The sequence below is a fragment of the Anomaloglossus baeobatrachus genome (assembly GCF_048569485.1).
Source record: "Anomaloglossus baeobatrachus isolate aAnoBae1 chromosome 7 unlocalized genomic scaffold, aAnoBae1.hap1 SUPER_7_unloc_2, whole genome shotgun sequence".
Taxonomy (NCBI): Eukaryota; Metazoa; Chordata; class Amphibia; order Anura; family Aromobatidae; genus Anomaloglossus; species Anomaloglossus baeobatrachus.
Genome location: NW_027441816.1, coordinates 1,031,751 through 1,046,449, shown reverse-complemented (window position 1 = coordinate 1,046,449; position 14,699 = coordinate 1,031,751). Strand labels below are relative to the sequence as shown.

The following is a 14,699-nucleotide window of genomic DNA, read 5'->3' as shown; positions in this document are numbered from 1 at the left end:
AACCATTGCGTAAGGAACTGCTTACGGACAAGCCCGAGAACTTGCAGGGCAACCACAAACTTAGTGCAATGTAAATAAAAATGTTTGTTGGCTTGACACCGTTACCGCCTCCGGAGAGGCTGATTTGGGAGGATGGGCCTGGAGGAAAGGGATGGCCTAGGCCCGCCACTACCGTAACCGGTGGCGATCCTCCGGGGGTTCAGGGGTCCCCTTGGACGTGGGCCCCCTGAAAGAGACAGAACCCGCTCGGGCAACTTGGTGCTGGACTGGGGTCAAGGGGTGCTGCCCGCTTCTTAGGGGCAGCATCAGGGCCAGGTTGTTTGGGTGGGAGAAGAGCGGAAGCTGTACCGTTGTAAAATGTTTATGATGCTTTTACATGTTTTACCGTTTTATTCTTTTTCAGTTGTGAAAATAAAACCGGTGATGGACGGGCAGCCCGCGGACGGTCTGCATTTTACTATAGGGGAATGTGGCGCCCTGGACAAGCCAGGTCGTCACAGGTACTACACCAACACACTCTACACTCCGGCTAGGCACACCGAAGCTAAACACAAATCCTAGTTGCCTTCCTCCAGGGGCTGATGTCCACACCAGGGGGTGGGCCAGGCGGTTGATCCCACCCACCGAGGAGTTCACAGTCCTGGAGGCGGGAAAAGGAGTCAGATTAGAGATCAGTTTTGGAGTTAGAGAAGTGAAGAGGAGAGGAGACTGACCGTGTCCGGGTGTGTGGCCCGGGCACTCAGCAAGGTTGGCAGACGGTGGTGACCTTCTGCAGGAGAGGCTGATTGGAGTGAACCGTACGGACCGGGGATGGGCGGTGGCCCGCCGGTACCAGATCGGGGAGTGAAGAGAAGCCAGCACCATCCGGCAGGGCCTACGGACCCCGACCAGGCTAGGAGTCACCGTAAAACCGGTCAAATCCGTTAGCGACAGGAACCTCCAGGGTTTCCCAGCAGTCAAGACCCGATTGAAGGCAACAGCTCACACCGTAGAGGGAAGCACAGTCACCGCCAAGGCTACAGTTCCCAGGGCCAGAGCCTGCGGGCAAAAGGGGCTCCCTCAGCATCCATCCAAGCTGGGGAGCGGGTTACCGGTGGGAAGCCCGCTAGATTTTGGGGGAATAAAAGGGGTCCAACACCACATCCCCACAGGTGCACACCCACCCATCAAAGAGAGCTATAAGCCAATACCACCTTCACATTGCCAGTGTACCAAGGACATGTTGAGCAACATGAAGGCGGCTGGGGTTATCCGTGACAGTTGTAGCCTTTGGGCAGCTCTGTTGATCCTGTTAAAAAAGAAGGACGGCACCACTCCCCGTATTGAGGAATCGCTAGCTGCATTGAGAACTGCAAATTATTTTTCTACCCTTGATCTCACTAGTCACTATTGGCAAGTGTCCGTTGCTGAGGCAGACCGGGAGAAGACCGCCTTCGCCACCCCTATGGGTCTCTGCGAGTTCAAAAGCATGCCCTTCGAGCTGTGCAATGCGCCAGGAACCTTCCAGAGGCTGATGGAATGCTGCTTGGGACAAGATTTTAGGGTGTATAAAAAGGGAGATTAGATCCCGTGATCCCAACGTATTGTTACACCTCTATAAATCACTTGTAAGGCTACATCTGGAATATGGGAACCAGTTTTGGGCTCCACATTTTAAAAAGGACATTCAGAAGTTAGAGTCAGTTCAAAGGTGGGCAACTAGACTACTACAAGGAATGGAAGGCCTCCCATATGATGACAAGTTGAAAAAGTTATTAAGTGATTATTGGCTGCAATGGGGCTTTCTGGCTGGTGCCAGCCTCTTTTCTTAGCACACAGGAACCACAATCCCTACACCATGCTTCAATGGATTCTCTCATCCCAGCCCAGTAAAACTACATATTTTACACAGTCATAAGCAGCCAAAAGGGATCTATTCTATTCAATTGCAAATGATCTAGATAAGACTGAGAATAAGATACTGCACGGGACATAGCAGAGTTGGTCAAGTTGAGTGGAGATGAGTTTGCTATTTGGCACAGCTTTTTGCATCAATAAAGCAAGTAAAAGGTGTGAAAGATAAAAAAAAGGGTGAAAGTGTGAAAAGTGAATTGGCCAAATTGAGGTACATATAAAGTTTTTGCTTTCTTTCAATTCACTAATGGGGCTCATTTGAATCAGGTGAATTGAGTTCTGCTTTTGGAAACTGGGTTAAGAAGGGGTGCACCGGTCCTGGAGGTACTGCAATACCAGGTCAATGCGTGGAGTGGACAGAGCAAGATTTTTTCCATCTCCTTGTTCTAAAAATCCATTTAATATATGGTCCCCAGAGAGGGGACGTATCAGATATTAAACTGATAAGAACAGATTTAATTTTTTTTTTTTTCTGTTTATCAGTAGGACTTCAAAATAACAAAGGTGATCGCCTCCCGTTGCCTGGGAACCGTCCAGGCACAAGAGGGCTATGTGTCACCAGAAGGCGCACACACTTCCTCAAGGCCGGCAGACGTGCAATCCCAGGCACCTTCCAGTACCGACCAAGGTAGCGTCCTCCGAAACTACACTTGATCTTAGCCAAAAGGCCGAGAAGCTATAACCCGAATTGGTTACGGCCTTGAGTGGCACCCTGGCCTATACCGGACACATCTTAGGGAGAGGGAGACAAACCCACGCCTACAGAAGACATTTTGTCACCCAAGCCAACCCTTGAAAAGGCTGTTTTGCAGAGCAAAAACAAGAAGAATGGTGCTTTTTGCAGCCGCCGCCCACTGCAATGAATCTGAATAACTCCTCCTTTTGGACACAAGCACCTCCCCTCCCCCTTGCAGTCTTTCCAATTCATGATACAAAAAGACGGACGGACAGGACAGGACAGGACAGGCTGCCTGACTTTCCGTCACTGCCACCCTTTGCCATCCTTGCCCGTAGAAAGCCCTTTCATCATCCCCAAACCCTAATCTTTTCCCTTCCCTTCCCAGATGCGTCTCACTCCCTTTCATTAGGAAGTGAGCGCAGCCTTTTCTCCGTTCTGCACATGCGCGACGTTAAACACAAATGCGCAGGCGTGCGTTCCATTACCCTCACTGCATTCCACTCCCATACAGGAAGTGGGCGCAGCTATTACTACGGTCGCACATAAAAGAACCCACGGCCACCACTGCACATAGCTGACTCCACCACAGGACACCCACTTCTACACCAACGCAGGTAAGACAGGATCGGCACCTCTATGCTCCCGTTACAATCAGGCTCAGTCACCATGTGATAACGCTCTCAACTCTTTAGTTGCAGGCTCCCCTTGCTTCACCTCCACTGGCTGTGCTGCCATTTCCTCTCCCACCTGGAAGGTATACTTTATTCCACTATTTTCCTGTTTCTCTATTCCCCCTTTTCCCATAACCTACTTTTATCTGCATTTGTGGGGTATCTATATGCTATTTACATCATAGTTTTATTCATTAATATGGAAGGGAAGAGTGCCCATGAGAGTGTTGAACTGCGGAGAGCAAGAGATTAAGCTGCTCCGATTTGCCACCATTGATAAGCTGTTCTCAGTAGATACACATGCTATCCAAACAGCAGCATCCACCATTGCTTCAGCCCACCCATTCAGTGACAGCTCACCAAGTCAGCCAGAGGAGTGGTGTAAGGAATTACACGTAGGCACTGACTCCACACCTTCACATCACAAGAAGGGGGTCTACAGGCTAGTGCAAGAATACGAGCAAGTCTTCAGCAAACATCCGCTAGACTTTTGAAGAATAAAAGGGGTCAAACACTACATCCCCACAAGTGCACACCCACCCATCAAAGAGAGATATAAGCCAAAACTACCTGCACATTACCAGTGTACCAAGGACATGTTGAGCAACATGAAGGAGGCTGGGGTTATCCGTGACAGTTGTAGCCTCTGGGCAGCTCCGTTGGTCCTGTTAAAGAAGAAGGACAGCACCACTCCCCTGTATTGAGGAATAGCTAGCTGCATTGAGAACTGCAAATTATTTTTCTACCCTTGATCTCACTAGTCGCTATTGGCAAGTGTCCGTTGCTGAGGCAGACCGGGAGAAAACCGCCTTTGCCACCCCGATGGGTCTCTGCGAGTTCAAAAGCATGCCCTTCGAGCTGTGCAATTTGCCAGGAACCTTCCAGAGGCTGATGGAATGCTGCTTGGGACACCGAAACTTTGAAACGGTACTGCTATACCTTTATGATGTTATTGTTTATTCTAAAGCAAACAAGATTTTAGGGTGTATAAAAAGGGAGATTAGATCCGGTGATCCCAACGTATTGTTACCCCTCTATAAATCACTTGTAAGGCCACATCTGGAATATGGGGTAAAGTCCTGAGCAGGTTGATAACCATTGGTTTGAGCATGGTAGGGTGTAGTGCGCATCTTCCTGCATCGGTAAAAGCTGCAGAAGTCCTTGAAGATTTCCGCTTCAAAGGCTGTGCCTTGATCTGTGAGGACTCTCTCTGAGTAGCCATGAGGTCTGCATAAGTGTGCTTGGAAGACCTTCGCTGCAGTATGGGCCATTAGATCTTTGACTTGTACCACAACCATAAATCTCGAGTAGTTGTCTACCATCGTAAGTGCATACGTGAGCTCGCCTCGATATTCTGCAACAAAACTCCCTTTTTCGATTTCAGTTTCAGCAAACACTCCTCTTCCTGTAGAAAATATTTATCATTACCTAAGACAGTCATTCTAATGCATGACAATATTAAGGCAATTTAGTTAAAACTTGTTTTAACTCACCTTTAAGGGGATTGATGTATTTCATGGTCAATCCAGGTTTGTCAGTGATGGCACTGACATAATGTATGGCGTCTTTTTCGGGCGTTATCCTTTGCCTTTTCATTGTGAAAATCCAGTTGCCTATATCAAAGCAAATTCTACTACTTGTAAAGTATGCAGAAAATGAAATGTAGAACATATAACATCAACTGCTTAGGAACGCATCATAGGTTAGTACTTAAAAGGATATTGTCATGTTCTAGTCATAATGCAAGCTGGACATTTTTCATGTTACCCTGTAATCGCCGGCCTGTTCTAATGCTCACAAGCCAAGATATAGGCTCAGCTGCTACGGCTTCCCTCTGCCTTCTGAATGAAACTTGAATATGTCTGGGTCACTGTGTATATAGCAGGTGCTCAGAAAAAATAAGAGTCAATTCAATAGAAATAGCTCTGGCACACTATAGTGATCAATAACGTAAGAAAGGAACTCTTGGAATGCTGAAAATTCTTTATTTGTGCAACAGGATAATTCATCCAACGTTTCGACCTTGTTTTTAGGTCTTTATCAAGGATAAAGTTATCTAAGATCATAAAGGGTTACAAAACCATATAAACACGTAATTAGTACATAGTACAACATAACAGTACAATATATTGCTACTTGAGAGTACAATGGGTCAAATGACCATGATGCACATACAAAAAATTTTTCCAAAGCCATAGTGAAAACATTTGTACTGAGGAAAGAAAATTTCCACATGACCTATCTGGAGAAACATTCTGGATCAAACAACCAAAAATAGTCAAGCAGGTAAATACACACCTATATGGATAACAGGATGATATGTGTTCAATTGTATAGCGTCATTGCCATTAAGGTACAAATGGAAAACTTGCAATCCTATATAGTGAAGGAAATGAACACATATCATATCAAAGAACACAGGAACATGGGTGTGAGAAAAACCTCAATGTTTATACTTTGTTCTTTATAATGGTGTGAACATGTATATGTCTCAGTACCTTATGCACTTGAGAATTCTAGTGAGTAGATCATGAAAGCCTATTTCAGAACTGGAATCGGTAAATAATTGTAGGTGGAATCTAAATGAAAAGATGGTACAAGTGTTATCATGACACGTGGGCTATAACACAATGGACCGTGTGACAAAGAAGAAAGGAGAGAAAGAAGAGGAAGAAAATGCAACTACCTGTAACATTACGTGATAGTCACTGGTAAGTATCACTTGACAATTCAAGTGAAAAAGGATTCCTTTATTAAAGGGTTCTCAGTCGCCTCAGGATCATGAAATACTAGGGTAAATGATATGAGAATGGGTAAGAAGCACCACTAAAGGAAATATGAGATGCAGGACATATATCTATAAACCCCTGAACTACATGATAGAAATAAAAAGAAGAAAAAAGAAAAAAAAGAAGAAAGAAGAAGAACACATAGAATGCGGAAAGAGAATGGGTACAACTACCTGAGTTACTGCAGGGAGGCCCCTGGTTGGTATTGTGAGGGTTAGTGGAATTCCTTCACTGAAGGGTTCTCAGTTGCCTCAGGTTCGTGAAAAATGCTATAGACAAATAATGCCCGGAGAAAAGGGGTTCATATACAGCGAATAATGGTAATACAAGGTACATGTGTCACATGTAATAGTATATATATATATATTGTACTAAGCTCTACACCAGAAATAGAAAGTAGTCCCTCTGCCTTCTGTCTAGGTGCCCTGAGTTATGTCCTGTAAACTGTCACAGGGACCCAGACACACATGTGTAGTAGGGGAATATCCCTGCTGAGATGCCAGTGCTAGAGCACTCGTTTGCTGTGGAGTTGAACGCTATGTGAGCAGTTCTTACCTTCAATGAGCAGAAGTCTCTTTTTTCAGATTTCAATATCTCTGTGGGTATCTGGCAGAAATATGGAATACTCTTTACTGCTAAGACCCTGTACACCACTCCCACTAAAGGGGGCTTTACACGCTGCGACATCGCTAATGCGGAGTCGTTGGGGTCACGGAATTTGTGACGCACATCCGGCCGCATTAGCGATGTTGCTGCGTGTGACACCGATGAGCGATTTTGCATCGCTGCAAAAACGTGCAAAATCGCTCATCGGTGACATGGGTCTCCATTCTCGATTATCGTTACTGCAGCAGTAACGATGTAGTTCGTCGCTCCTGCGGCAGCACACATCGCTCCGTGTGACACCGCAGAAACGAGGAACCTCTCCTTACCTGCCTCCCAGCTGCTATGAGGAAGGAAGGAGGTGGGCGGGATGTTCCGGCCACTCATCTCCGCCCCTCCGCTGCTATTGGGCGGTCGCTCAGTGATGTCGCTGTGACGCCGCACGGACCGCCCCCTTAGAAAGGAGGCGGTTCGCCGGTCACAGCGACGTCGCCGGGCAGGTAAGTATGTGTGACGGGTCTGGTCGGTGTTGTGCAGCATGGGCAGCGATTTGCCCGTGTCGCGCAACAGATGGGGGCGGGTATCCACACTAGCGATATCGGGACCGATATCGCAGTGTGTAAAGTAGCCTTTAATAAACTGTGTAAAGGATTTTAAGTAAAAATCCACAATAAACCAGCGCTAGATGGGTTTTTATAATTTTATTAATAGACCACAAATAAAAAATTTTTTGCTATCCTTGTTTCAAGACAGAGTATTTGATAATATACAATACACTGATTTTTACTAAAACCAAGGACCACATAAAACAAGGACCACATAAAATAAAAAATGAAAGTAATGAGAATAAAATTCTTTTGTATAACCAATTAACTTCGAGGTGATACAATATTCACATTGATTTAGTTTTACCAGTCTAATGTAATGCCCCGGCCGGTGGCATATATTTTGTTTGGTTAATAATTTAGACTTATACAATGAAAGATGTACTATACCACCCCTGGCTAACTTACAAGTTTTAAGTTGTACAATATAAGTTTGCGACGTTATATTCATATATAGGAAGGCAAACAATATTGGCAATTTAGTGGCACCCACCATACGTAATCTTACAGCACCTAATAAGGGAGGATTATTTGGCCTGAAAGGTTTTTTTCCATGCAAAAGCTGTATAGTATGTAAGAATACAAAAAATATTTCACGGAAATCCTTCTTACAGGGGCAGTCAGAAGTCATGATTAGAGAATTTATTACATGTCAATCAAAGGGAGTAGTATATTGCATTCAATGTCCCTGTCAGAAAAAATACATTGGGAGAACTATTAGACCCCTATGGAAAAGGGTGGGTGAGCACATTAGAAGTGTTAAAAATAAATGTACTAAGCACCCCCTATCCAGACATTATGTGTTAAAACATGGAGGGTCCTTTAAAGGATCCCAAGTATGGGGCGTACAAAAAATAACTAAGGATTGGAGAGGTGGCGATTTCATTAAAAAAATGTCACGAGCAGAAAGCCAATGGATTTTTGAATTGAACACCTTGAAACCATATGGACTCAATAATGATATAGAACTGTTTGCTTTTAATTAATTTATATTTTTATAGGTAGAGGAGTAATAGGTACTGATAATAATACGGAGAGAAGGAAAAAAAAAAAAAAAAAAAAAAATAAAGCGATTGTCATGGAGATATATGTGTATATATGCATAATATATATTAAAATTGGTGCTTCACTTGCCCAAGGTTGATGTAGATATAAGGGGCTTTTCATATTATAGCAAATTTATATTACACCTTTATGATGTCCTTTTGTTAAATTTATTGTTGAAAAAAAGCATATGCATATATACACATTGTCTTCCCAGTATATGATGATACAAGCAAGGCTATATATAGGTCTTTTTAGAAAAACCTTTAGAAAAACCTTTGCACATAATTATATTATATGGCTATTATGAACGGTCTTTCACAAATTGATATATGTAGTGGTCATTGAATGTTGGTTGAATTTAAACATTGTTTAATTTTATGCAAATTATAACCAATTAAATATATGCATAAATAGTGCTCTAGGCAACAGCTGAGTTATCCTTGAGGAAGGGGGCCGTTACACGCCCCCGAAACGCGCGTCGGATCAGGACTCTGTTTTTGCCTACCTCACCTGTGCGGTGATAACCTGCCAAGTAATTTCTCCCTCGTGTGGAATCAACCGGCTTCCACTGGACACGGTACGGATTGCCTGCTGGAGAGGTTGAGAGGTTACCGCTGACATTTCCTTTGTCTGCAACCAGGATACATTGGTACCTCCAGCGGTTCTGCATTGCTCGTTTGGAAGCGGATCGGAGCCTTGTGTGGTGTTAACCTGCCAAGCAACTTCCTCCTGTGTGGAATCAGTCAGCTGACACTGGATACGGTCTGGACTGCCCGCTGGAGAGGCTGAGTAGTTACCGCTGATCTTATTGTTGTCCGCAGCCAACATCTTGGTGCTTTCAGTGGCTTCGTACTGCTTGATTTCGAAAGTACATTTGGGAGAATACGGGACCGGCTGGTTTGTGGCCTTGTGAAGTGTTATAAAGGCTCTGTAAAGAGGGATGTCGGTAACCATACATCTCCCCCAGAGCCAGCACTAGTCGCGGCCACTGGCCTCAAAACGTCCGCTCTGGAAGTCTAACAGGTCAATCCTGTACATAGCGGTTCCAGCCTAATCAACGGAGAAATCCGGGGTGTTTTTTGCGGTCAAGTTGTTGTGAGGTTTATTCCCCCAGGCCCTGGGGGCGAATATAACGTCGCAAACTTATATTGTACAACTTAAAACTTGTAAGTTAGCCAGGGGTGGTATAGTACATCTTTCATTGTATAAGTCTAAATTATTAACCAAACAAAATATATGCCACCGGCCGGGGCATTACATTAGACTGGTAAAACTAAATCAATGTGAATATTGTATCACCTCGAAGTTAATTGGTTATACAAAAGAATTTTATTCTCATTACTTTCATTTTTTATTTTATGTGGTCCTTGTTTTATGTGGTCCTTGGTTTTAGTAATAATCAGTGTATTGTATATTATCAAATACTCTGTCTTGAAACAAGGATAGCAAAAAATTTTTTATTTGTGGTCTATTAATAAAATTATAAAAACCCATCTAGCGCTGGTTTATTGTGGATTTTTACTTAAAATCCTTTACACAGTTTATTAAAGGCTACTTTACACACTGCGATATCGGTCCCGATATCGCTAGTGTGGATACCCGCCCCCATCTGTTGCGCGACACGGGCAAATCGCTGCCCATGCTGCACAACACCGACCAGACCCGTCACACATACTTACCTGCCCGGCGACGTCGCTGTGACCGGCGAACCGCCTCCTTTCTAAGGGGGCGGTCCGTGCGGCGTCACAGCGACGTCACTGAGCGACCGCCCAATAGCAGCGGAGGGGCGGAGATGAGTGGCCGGAACATCCCGCCCACCTCCTTCCTTCCTCATAGCGGCTGGGAGGCAGGTAAGGAGAGGTTCCTCGTTTCTGCGGTGTCACACGGAGCGATGTGTGCTGCCGCAGGAGCGACGAACTACATCGTTACTGCTGCAGTAACGATAATCGAGAATGGAGACCCATGTCACCGATGAGCGATTTTGCACGTTTTTGCAGCGATGCAAAATCGCTCATCGGTGTCACACGCAGCAACATCGCTAATGCGGCCGGATGTGCGTCACAAATTCCGTGACCCCAACGACTCCGCATTAGCGATGTCGCAGCGTGTAAAGCCCCCTTTAGTGGGAGTGGTGTACAGGGTCTTAGCAGTAAAGAGTATTCCATATTTCTGCCAGATACCCACAGAGATATTGAAATCTGAAAAAAGAGACTTCTGCTCATTGAAGGTAAGAACTGCTCACATAGCGTTCAACTCCACAGCAAACGAGTGCTCTAGCACTGGCATCTCAGCAGGGATATTCCCCTACTACACATGTGTGTCTGGGTCCCTGTGACAGTTTACAGGACATAACTCAGGGCACCTAGACAGAAGGCAGAGGGACTACTTTCTATTTCTGGTGTAGAGCTTAGTACAATATATATATATATACTATTACATGTGACACATGTACCTTGTATTACCATTATTCGCTGTATATGAACCCCTTTTCTCCGGGCATTATTTGTCTATAGCATTTTTCACGAACCTGAGGCAACTGAGAACCCTTCAGTGAAGGAATTCCACTAACCCTCACAATACCAACCAGGGGCCTCCCTGCAGTAACTCAGGTAGTTGTACCCATTCTCTTTCCGCATTCTATGTGTTCTTCTTCTTTCTTCTTTTTTTTCTTTTTTCTTCTTTTTATTTCTATCATGTAGTTCAGGGGTTTATAGATATATGTCCTGCATCTCATATTTCCTTTAGTGGTGCTTCTTACCCATTCTCATATCATTTACCCTAGTATTTCATGATCCTGAGGCGACTGAGAACCCTTTAATAAAGGAATCCTTTTTCACTTGAATTGTCAAGTGATACTTACCAGTGACTATCACGTAATGTTACAGGTAGTTGCATTTTCTTCCTCTTCTTTCTCTCCTTTCTTCTTTGTCACACGGTCCATTGTGTTATAGCCCACGTGTCATGATAACACTTGTACCATCTTTTCATTTAGATTCCACCTACAATTATTTACCGATTCCAGTTCTGAAATAGGCTTTCATGATCTACTCACTAGAATTCTCAAGTGCATAAGGTACTGAGACATATACATGTTCACACCATTATAAAGAACAAAGTATAAACATTGAGGATTTTCTCACACCCATGTTCCTGTGTTCTTTGATATGATATGTGTTCATTTCCTTCACTATATAGGATTGCAAGTTTTCCATTTGTACCTTAATGGCAATGACGCTATACAATTGAACACATATCATCCTGTTATCCATATAGGTGTGTATTTACCTGCTTGACTATTTTTGGTTGTTTGATCCAGAATGTTTCTCCAGATAGGTCATGTGGAAATTTTCTTTCCTCAGTACAAATGTTTTCACTATGGCTTTGGAAAAATTTTTTGTATGTGCATCATGGTCATTTGACCCATTGTACTCTCAAGTAGCAATATATTGTACTGTTATGTTGTACTATGTACTAATTACGTGTTTATATGGTTTTGTAACCCTTTATGATCTTAGATAACTTTATCCTTGATAAAGACCTAAAAACAAGGTCGAAACGTTGGATGAATTATCCTTTTGCACAAATAAAGAATTTTCAGCATTCCAAGAGTTCTTTTCTTACGTTATTGATCACTATAGTGTGCCAGAGCTATTTCTATTGAATTGACTCTTATTTTTTCTGAGCACCTGCTATATACACAGTGACCCAGACATATTCAAGTTTCATTCAGAAGGCAGAGGGAAGCCTTAGCAGCTGAGCCTATATCTTGGCTTGTGAGCATTAGAACAGGCCGGCGATTACAGGGTAACATGAAAAATGTCCAGCTTGCATTATGACTAGAACATGACAATATCCTTTTAAGTACTAACCTATGATGCGTTCCTAAGCAGTTGATGTTATATGTTCTACATTTCATTTTCTGCATACTTTACAAGTAGTAGAATTTGCTTTGATATAGGCAACTGGATTTTCACAATGAAAAGGCAAAGGATAACGCCCGAAAAAGACGCCATACATTATGTCAGTGCCATCACTGACAAACCTGGATTGACCATGAAATACATCAATCCCCTTAAAGGTGAGTTAAAACAAGTTTTAACTAAATTGCCTTAATATTGTCATGCATTAGAATGACTGTCTTAGGTAATGATAAATATTTTCTACAGGAAGAGGAGTGTTTGCTGAAACTGAAATCGAAAAAGGGAGTTTTGTTGCAGAATATCGAGGCGAGCTCACGTATGCACTTACGATGGTAGACAACTACTCGAGATTTATGGTTGTGGTACAAGTCAAAGATCTAATGGCCCATAGTGCAGCGAAGGTCTTCCAAGCACACTTATGCAGACCTCATGGCTACTCAGAGAGAGTCCTCACAGATCAAGGCACAGCCTTTGAAGCGGAAATCTTCAAGGACTTCTGCAGCTTTTACCGATGCAGGAAGATGCGCACTACACCCTACCATGCTCAAACCAATGGTTATCAACCTGCTCAGGACTTTACCCCATATTCCAGATGTGGCCTTACAAGTGATTTATAGAGGGGTAACAATACGTTGGGATCACCGGATCTAATCTCCCTTTTTATACACCCTAAAATCTTGTTTGCTTTAGAATAAACAATAACATCATAAAGGTATAGCAGTACCGTTTCAAAGTTTCGGTGTCCCAAGCAGCATTCCATCAGCCTCTGGAAGGTTCCTGGCAAATTGCACAGCTCGAAGGGCATGCTTTTGAACTCGCAGAGACCCATCGGGGTGGCAAAGGCGGTCTTCTCCCGGTCTGCCTCAGCAACGGACACTTGCCAATAGCGACTAGTGAGATCAAGGGTAGACAAATAATTTGCAGTTCTCAATGCAGCTAGCTATTCCTCAATACAGGGGAGTGGTGCTGTCCTTCTTCTTTAACAGGACCAACGGAGCTGCCCAGAGGCTACAACTGTCACGGATAACCCCAGCCTCCTTCATGTTGCTCAACATGTCCTTGGTACACTGGTAATGTGCAGGTAGTTTTGGCTTATATCTCTCTTTGATGGGTGGGTGTGCACTTGTGGGGATGTAGTGTTTGACCCCTTTTATTCTTCAAAAGTCTAGCGGATGTTTGCTGAAGACTTGCTCGTATTCTTGCACTAGCCTGTAGACCCCCTTCTTGTGATGTGAAGGTGTGGAGTCAGTGCCTACGTGTAATTCCTTACACCACTCCTCTGGCTGACTTGGTGAGCTGTCACTGAATGGGTGGGCTGAAGCAATGGTGGATGCTGCTGTTTGGATAGCATGTGTATCTACTGAGAACAGCTTATCAATGGTGGCAAATCGGAGCAGCTTAATCTCTTGCTCTCCGCAGTTCAACACTCTCATGGGCACTCTTCCCTTCCATATTAATGAATAAAACTATGATGTAAATAGCATATAGATACCCCACAAATGCAGATAAAAGTAGGTTATGGGAAAAGGGGGAAGAGAGAAACAGGAAAATAGTGGAATAAAGTATACCTTCCAGGTGGGAGAGGAAATGGCAGCACAGCCAGTGGAGGTGAAGCAAGGGGAGCCTGCAACTAAAGAGTTGAGAGCGTTATCACATGGTGACTGAGCCTGATTGTAACGGGAGCATAGAGGTGCCGATCCTGTCTTACCTGCGTTGGTGTAGAAGTGGGTGTCCTGTGGTGGAGTCAGCTATGTGCAGTGGTGGCCGTGGGTTCTTTTATGTGCGACCGTAGTAATAGCTGCGCCCACTTCCTGTATGGGAGTGGAATGCAGTGAGGGTAATGGAACGCACGCCTGCGCATTTGTGTTTAACGTCGCGCATGTGCAGAACGGAGAAAAGGCTGCGCTCACTTCCTAATGAAAGGGAGTGAGACGCATCTGGGAAGGGAAGGGAAAAGATTAGGGTTTGGGGATGATGAAAGGGCTTTCTACGGGCAAGGATGGCAAAGGGTGGCAGTGACGGAAAGTCAGGCAGCCTGTCCTGTCCTGTCCTGTCCGTCCGTCTTTTTGTATCATGAATTGGAAAGACTGCAAGGGGGAGGGGAGGTGCTTGTGTCCAAAAGGAGGAGTTATTCAGATTCATTGCAGTGGGCGGCGGCTGCAAAAAGCACCATTCTTCTTGTTTTTGCTCTGCAAAACAGCCTTTTCAAGGGTTGGCTTGGGTGACAAAATGTCTTCTGTAGGCGTGGGTTTGTCTCCCTCTCCCTAAGATGTGTCCGGTATAGGCCAGGGTGCCACTCAAGGCCGTAACCAATTCGGGTTATAGCTTCTCGGCCTTTTGGCTAAGATCAAGTGTAGTTTCGGAGGACGCTACCTTGGTCGGTACTGGAAGGTGCCTGGGATTGCACGTCTGCCGGCCTTGAGGAAGTGTGTGCGCCTTCTGGTGACACATAGCCCTCTTGTGCCTGGACGGTTCCCAGGCAACGGGAGGCG

The 14,699-nt window shown here is 44.4% G+C and overlaps 1 pseudogene; it reads right to left on the bottom strand.

Annotated features, from left to right (window-relative positions):
* Positions 1-2,195: 2,195 nt before the first annotated feature.
* Positions 2,196-2,402, bottom strand: LOC142259389 (U2 spliceosomal RNA; annotated as a pseudogene).
* Between the last annotated feature and the right edge of the window lie 12,297 nt (positions 2,403-14,699).